This window comes from Lactuca virosa, chromosome 7, assembly GCF_052849685.1.
Source record: "Lactuca virosa cultivar CGN04683 chromosome 7, Lactuca_virosa_CGN04683_v6, whole genome shotgun sequence".
Lineage (NCBI taxonomy): Eukaryota > Viridiplantae > Streptophyta > Magnoliopsida > Asterales > Asteraceae > Lactuca > Lactuca virosa.
The window spans coordinates 152924985-152933390 of record NC_136432.1 but is presented as its reverse complement, the minus strand read 5'-3'; positions in this window follow the sequence as shown (position 1 = coordinate 152933390).

The window sequence follows — 8406 nt, the reverse complement described above, 5'->3', positions numbered from 1 at the left end:
TGTCAATCTAATATTTAAAATATTCTACTACCATTTATCACAAAAAACATCTTTTAATACAAAAATCAAGAAATAAAAATAGTGGTATAACTCTACTTTTTAAAATTGTTTGTAATTAAAATATTTGATCGGGCTTAAAACATTATAGTAGCTAAAATAAGGGGAAGTGATTCGTACACAACAGTTTTTTGCCATACACAACAATTTATGCATTATAGAGTTGTACAATACAACATTTTAAAGCATCAATTGTTGTGTATGGGGAAAAATTGTTGTGTACAAATCAGCTCCCTAAAATAAGTGATTAAGTCCAAAAGTGAATCCGTAAAATTTGGTATTTTATTTCTTAAAACCTGATTAAGTATAATCCAACAAACAACTACAAAAATGGAAATTAATGGTCTACGAAAAAAAGTAGTCTAAGAAAACTTGAAATAACAATAATTAAAGAGAAATTAAATATCCTCTTACTTTGTATTCCTACAAATCGTACTACCCAATTAAATAATGACACGTGTAACATTTAATGTTCATTTAATGATATTTTAATGTATACTACTATGACACATGTTATCATTTAATTGGGTAGGAGGACTTGGAGCAAAATTAGGAGGATATTTAATTTCTCGTAATTAAATTCCTAGCTTGTCCAATGGATAAGGGTGCAAATATCATAAATATGGGATATGTTTATAAGCATTGCCAATTGTACAGTACAATATGATAAGCTATGGCAAAATCAACGTTAGGAGAGTTAATTGAAAATCTGGAAAGTTGATATAGGCATACTCCTTACCTTCTGCATTTCATGATTTCATCCTCCCAGAAAGAGAGAGAAAGAAGGAGAAAGAACCATACTTGAGAAAGGAGTCTGCATCACTTCGCCACTCCGATTCTGCATCTTTCACAAAAATGACGCTCTCGCTCTCGTTAACAGCTCCGTTCCGCCGAACGACTGCCGGCAGCCCGTCGGGGTTTTCTAATCCACCATTGCTTCGCAGTCGATCACTTCAGTTGAACAAGTTTCGCTCCACCAAGTCAGTGTCTGGACTTAGAGTTTTCGCCAAACAGAACGAGTTTCCGGCTATCTGGCGACCTGATTCGAAGGGTTTTTTCGGGAAACACGGAGGAATTCACTGTCCAGACATCATGTTGTCGGCTCTCTCCGAACTCGAATCGGCTTACGAAAGCCTCTCTTTTGACTCTGATTTTCAGGTATAACCTTGAAAATTGTTAACTCTCATTTATTTATGCATCAGCTTGATTCATATCATTAGTTGTAGAAAAATTCTATAAAACGCCATGCATTATTTTGAACAGTAAATCGCAAATTTGAAAATGTTGGGGTTGAAACACACTTTTATTCAGAACTAGAACAAAAGAGAAGAGCTTACACACTCAATATTACAAGAAAAAGAAACAACCCTCTAATACTCACTCTAAGTATTACACACTACAGTCTTTGTTTTGTGGTGTCTTACAACTGAGGTTAGAGCCTCTATTTATACTTAAACAAGCCTACAATTACTACTGCTACCATTTATTGTGTTCATTATGTGAACATACGAAGTTGCCATTTGAGTTCTTATTGTCAACAAAGGAGGGATTCATTTGTCAACTAAAGAGGGTGGTACAGCTACTCATGGCAGGTTCACACCCAAGTAGGTTTACACTCACATTCTCCCCCTTAAACCTAACTTGGCTCGAGATTCGTCACTCCGATCATGTTTCGCATTTCACCATGTTTCACGTATGCTAAAGCCTTTGTAAAGATGTCCGCCCGTTGATCCTTCGAGTTGACATATTCCACTATAATTTGCCCACGTTCAACACATTCTCGTATGAAGTGATAACGAATGTCAATGTGTTTGCTTCGACCATGAAACACAGGATTTTTCATCAATGCGATTGCTGACTTGTTATCGACATATAAGGTGATAGGCATAATATGATGTCCCGTGAGCTCCTTCACGAGATTAGCAAGCCAAATGGCTTGACATGCTGCTGTTGTAGCTGCCATGAACTCGGCTTCACACGTGGACAAAGCAACAGTCTTTTGCTTTTGGGATTGCCAAGTTATCACATTCCTTCCCAGATAGAAAATCATTCCACTTGTGCTCTTGCTATCAACAGGGTCACCTCCAAGATCACTATCGGTAAAACCAACCAAATCTTTAATTTCACGACCTCTTCCATAGTTGATTCCATAATCAACAGTTCCTTTTACGTATCGCAAGATGTGTTTCACAACTTGGAAATGCAAAGTGGTTGGTTCCTCCATGAAACGACTTGCAATTCCAACCGAAAATGACAGGTCTGGTCGAGTGTGAGTCAAGTACCTTAAACAACCTACCACTCGCCTATATTCAGTTGGATCAACTTTTTCACCATCTTCATCCTTCTTAACCTTCAACTTAGGTTCCATTGGTGACGTTGTCGGATTGCAATCCAGCAACCCAAATTGCTCTAAAATCTTCTTTGCATAAGCCGTTTGTCGCAAAGATATTCCCCACTTCTTTTGCGAAACTTCGATTCCAAGGTAGTAAGAAAGTAATCCCAAGTCACTCATTTCGAATTCTTTCTTCATTTGTTCTTTGAATTCGACAACATCATTAGTGTTCGACCCGGTAATGATCAAGTCATCAACATAGACACCAACAATAAGAATTTTGTCTTTTGAGTTCCTTTTGTAAACAGTTGGGTCTTGTGAACTTTTTGTAAAACCAAGCCTTTTTAAGCTTTTATCCAAACGAATGTTCCAAGCTCGAGGAGCTTGTCGTAGACCATAAAGAGCTTTATAAAGCTTGAACACCTTGTGACTGTTTGCTTTATCAACATATCCTTCTGGTTGGGTGACATAAACCTCCTCTTTGAGATCTCCATTGAGAAAAGCCGATTTGACATCGAGATGGTGGACAACCCACCCATGTTGAGCTGCTAAGGCAAGAATGAGCCTTACGGTGTCAAGTCGTGCTACCGGTGCAAAAACTTCATCAAAGTCGACTCCTTCCTTTTGTACAAATCCTTTTGCTACAAGTCGAGCTTTATGCTTCACCACTTTTCCCAAGTTGTCTTTCTTCACTTTAAACACCCATTTCAAACCGATTGCTTTGTGTCCGGGTGGCAAATCGGTAAGTTGCCATGTCTTGTTCTTCTCGATTGCATCCAACTCTGTTTGCATAGCCTCCTGCCACGCCTTAGAGGTTACCGCCTCTTTAAAATTCAAGGGTTGATCCGCTGCAATCATCAACAATTCTCCGGGTTCAAGGAACACATTTTCGGTTTCAGAATAAATATCGGTTAACAGACGCAATCCCCTTGGCCCAATCTCACTAGAAGGGCTTTCCATATTGGGCGAGGTTGAAGAAAACGGGGCTGAGACAGGAGTATGTGGAGCTGGTTCAGGCTCGTCAAATTCAGCATATGGTTGTCCAACTTGGATAGCATCGATTCCTGGGCTGTTTGGTTGTTCCGGATTGATTTTGGGGTCATTTTGAGGTGTTTCGAGGTGTATTTGGGGTTGTGGTTCAATTATGGTAAAGGTCTTAGGAGTCGCCATCTCTTCTTCTTTGTTTTTGTACCAATTCCATTCTTCTTTTTCGTCAAAAACAACATCGCGACTAACTCGCAACTTTCGGTCTTGCGGATCAAACAAACGGTTGCCTTTAGTTCCATCTTCCACACCTAAATACACCATCTTCTTACTTCGATCATCAAGCTTCTTCAAGTGACAACCTACAAGTTTAGCAAAAGCAACACAACCAAAAACTTTTAGATGTTCAAGGTTGGGCTTTTTGCCAAACCACGTTTCATAAGGCGTCTTGTCGGGAAGTACTTTTGTTGGCAGGCGGTTGAGAAGATAAACTGCATGTCTAACCGCTTCTCCCCAAAACTCTCCCGGAACATTTCTACCTTTGAGCAGACTTCTTGCCATGTCCATAACAGTCCGATTTCGCCTTTCTACAACTCCGTTCTGTTGAGGCGAATATGGTGTCGTAAGATGCCTTTGAATACCATTTTCTTCACAAAATAATGAGAATTCTTTTGAAGTGAACTCTCCCCCTCGGTCCGTTCGAAGTGTCTTTATTTTATAACCCGAATTCTTTTCAACCATCAACTTGAACCGTTTGAAAGCGCTCAAGGCTTGAGACTTCTCCGATAGCATGTAAACCCACATCCACCGGCTAAAATCGTCTACTAAAAGGAGAAAATATTTACTCCCTCCAACAGACGTAGGTGTGATCGGACCACATAAGTCCGCATGAACAAGTTGTAGAGGTTTTTGAGCCCGAAAAACTGCATGATCCGGGAAAGGAATTCGGGTTTGTTTGGAAAGAACGCACCCTTCACATACTTGGTTTGGGTGCTCAATCTTTGGAACTCCGATTGCCATATTCTTTTCGGACAACTTCTTTAAGGCGAGAAAGTTAACATGACCGAGTCTAGAATGCCATATCCAAGCTGGTTCGTCTTTTGTTGCTAAAAGACAAGTCGGTCTACCGGTCCTTAAAGGAGTTTTATATAACCGGTTTGGGGATCGTTTAACTCTCAAAAGTAGAGTTTTGTTTCTGTCAAACAATGTCAGATCCGACCCATCCATTATGACCCGACTCCCTTCCTCCGTCATTTGTCCAAGACTAATAATATTGTTTTTTAGACTTGGAATGAAATATACCTCATTAAGGAGTCTTTGGTCGCCATTTTTGCTATCGAATAAAATCGACCCTTTTCCCAAAATAGCGACGGTCGAACCATCCCCAAATTTCACATGGCCCGTAACGTGCTCATCTAGTTCGCGAAACTTTGAGCGGTCTCCAGTCATGTGATTGCTAGCACCGTTGTCGAGATACCATACCTCAGACTCGACTCGACTTTCTCCCGATGCAAGAAGATTAACACAAATCTTCTCTCTTAGAGACACTTTTTTGTGTGCATATTCTTGTGAGGTTGCCATCATTAAAATAGACTCTTCTTCATTGGCTTGAGTGAGGTTTGCCTCCTCACCTCGATTCTTGTTTGGACACTCCGAAGCATAATGACCAAATTGTTCACAAGTAAAGCATTTGACTTTACTTTTATCCTTTCGAGAAGGATTATGGTCATTCCGATTTGTATTGTACTCGCGTCCACCTCCTTGGCCACGTCCACGACCTCGGCCTCGTCCCCGACCTCGGTTACCATGTCCTCCTCGTCCTCTTGAAGTGTTTGACGAGTTTCTCTCGCCAGTTTGCTTCGAACGAGATGCCCACTCGGCATGTGTAAGCAATAGAGAAGGTCCTTCTTCTTTTTCTCCATAGCTTCGAAGTCTCTCTTCATGGGTCTTAAGACGACCCACAACTTCTTCCACCGTCATATTCTTCAAATCTCCGAATTGCTCGATCGATGTTACGATTTGTATAAATCGTATCGGTACGGCTCGCAAAAACTTCTTCACAACCGTAATTTCTTCAATCTTTTCACCTAGAGATCGAATACCGGTTACGATAGTATTCAATCTCATGGAAAAATCATCTACCGATTCACTGTCTTTCATCCGGATCACCTCGAAGTCACTTCTCAAGGTTTGAGCTTTAGCCTCCTTGACCCGATCGGCTCCCATGTGCATCATCTTGAGCGTTTCCCATGCTTCTTTAGCTGTGTCCTTCTCAGCTAACATCAGAAGTACGTCCTCTGGAATTGCTTGATAAATAGCCGCAAGAGCCATCCGATCTTTACGTTCGTCCGTTTCTGCATTTTTAATTACATCCCATACTCCTTGTGCTTGTAAATTCACTCGCATTTTTATGGCCCACACCGCGTAGTTCATCTTCGTGAGCATTGGATAGTGTAACGTAACGCTACCGTCTTTCCCGGTCCTTTGAAAACTTTCAACTCCGGCTTGAGAAGATGACGAGGTTGGTGTAGTCATTCTTGGCATATACTTGGGCATACACGAGTAAGAATATATATATATATATATATATATATATATATATATATATATATATATATATATTTTGAAGTATGGGGACCAATATGAACTTTTCAGAAGTTCAGGGGGCAAACAGAACTTTTACAGAAGTAAAACAGGGGCTAAATTGAAATTTTTCTGAAAAACGGGACTTTCCGGAAGAACAGGGGCTAAACTGCAATTTCCAGAACTTTGGTCAGCTGCTGACGTCACTGCTGATGTCACTGCTACAGTGCTGCTACAATACCTGCTACAGTGTCGTCTTCTCCGGCGAACCCTGGTTTTTCCGGCGACTTTTCCGGCAGATTTGACCAACTTTGACCGGTGATTTGGAGGTCTTCCGGTGGTCAAAAAAATTAAAAAAAATATATTTTCGGAATCCTCAGAACGAGACCTTTCCAACGGTGTACTCCGAAATTGTTTTTGAGACAAAAAAATTTCGACCAAAAAACAAAGAATGCTTCCCCCGGAGCTTAACCAAGCTCTGATACCACTTGTTGGGGTTGAAACACACTTTTATTCAGAACTAGAACAAAAGAGAAGAGCTTACACACTCAATATTACAAGAAAAAGAAACAACCCTCTAATACTCACTCTAAGTATTACACACTACAGTCTTTGTTTTGTGGTGTCTTACAACTGAGGTTAGAGCCTCTATTTATACTTAAACAAGCCTACAATTACTACTGCTACCATTTATTGTGTTCATTATGTGAAGATACGAAGTTGCCATTTGAGTTCTTATTGTCAACAAAGGAGGGATTCATTTGTCAACTAAAGAGGGTGGTACAGCTACTCATGGCAGGTTCACACCCAAGTAGGTTTACACTCACAGAAAAAACAAAAAACAATCTTAGAAGACTAACTAAACAAGATGGATTTCAACACTAGAAATAAACAGGCTCATCAAATCATACCTAAACAGTTTAGAAGGTCGATTGGTAAATATTAAGCTCACAATCAAGAGAAAGAAACAATATTCTTAAAACACACCTAAACAATGCCTAAAAAATCCCAAGCCATTGGTTCATTGACAGTCACACTAGTCACACACCTCTCCATGTTCATTCTAGTGGTTATGATTTGTAAATGATGAACATAATTGCCATTGTCACTTTATTCAAATGGATTGCATCTGGTAATTAGCTTAAATCGATCAATGTGACACATAGTTTCTTAATTACATGCAACCAGTGGCGGTCCTAGAGTGGGGGCAGCTGCCCCCCACAACAAAAAAAAATTAATTAAAAAGTAAGTTTTTTTAAGAAAAATATTATATTTTAACCCTTCAAAATCATATGTTTTGACTCTTCAAAAATATTTGCCCCCATAAAACGTTTTAAAAAAAATATTTGCCTCCTTTTTAGAAAATTCTTCGGTCCGCCCCTGCATTCAACATAGAGGTTGTGAACGACCTTGCATCCCAAGACACATGGCCCTCTAGATCGACCACCAGAAAACGTTTTTTGCTTTATTTTTTTTTTACATTTGGATGTTACATATGGGCCTTATTTTATTTATTCTGTTTAATTCGTGCGTCAACTCAGTGTACTTATCTTATAACTATAGTGTACTATCATCCATAACTGTTTAATATGCACAAATATTACTTCAATATCTCAAACATCTTCTTTAATAGTTTAGGCATTATACTTTATGTAATTGTTGAACGAGACCCTTAATCACCATTTAAAGAGTTCATGTAGAATCATGCCTAAAGTTTTTATCGTGTATTGTTTTGAGGAGTTCGTATGAGAGTTCTTTAAAAAAGTATTATGTTTATATGAAATTTATTGAGATTTCAGTGAACTTGAACCTTTTACAAAACATACAAAATTTTGATAAGTAATTAATTCAAAGAATCATAAATTGTGATCTCTCATCTCTTTAGATGAAATGGGAAAAAAAATGTAGTAAAATGTGTTTTACATGCTTGAGTAAAAAGCCATGCAAGCTTTTAATGCAAAGATGAGGTGCATTTAACAAAAAACATGGTATGTCTTTTATCTTGTACAACATACCACGGATTATAAAAGTAACTAGGCGAATACCCGCGCATTGCCCAAAATACAACAACATATTTGATGTCTTTATAAATATATGTTTTTTTAAATATATCAATGACGTTGTTAGCTCTTATATAATAAATTTTATAATAAGTTGGTATAAACATTGTCTGTTTTGAATTATATGATAATGTAGACATCTTTTAAAATTCTATAATCTCAATTGTCTCATTACCCTCTACCTGCAGGTTACTCTTGAATAAAATTAAATATAATATATGGCTTAATGATATTTATAGTTGTTATTATGATTAATTAATTTTAAAATGTATATTTGCTTAAAATTTTAAATATTATCATTCTAACTATTTAAAGGTAACAATATATTTGTTTTTAAAGTTAACAATATATTTTTTGTATACAATCTTACTTTTAATTATTGTTATTGTA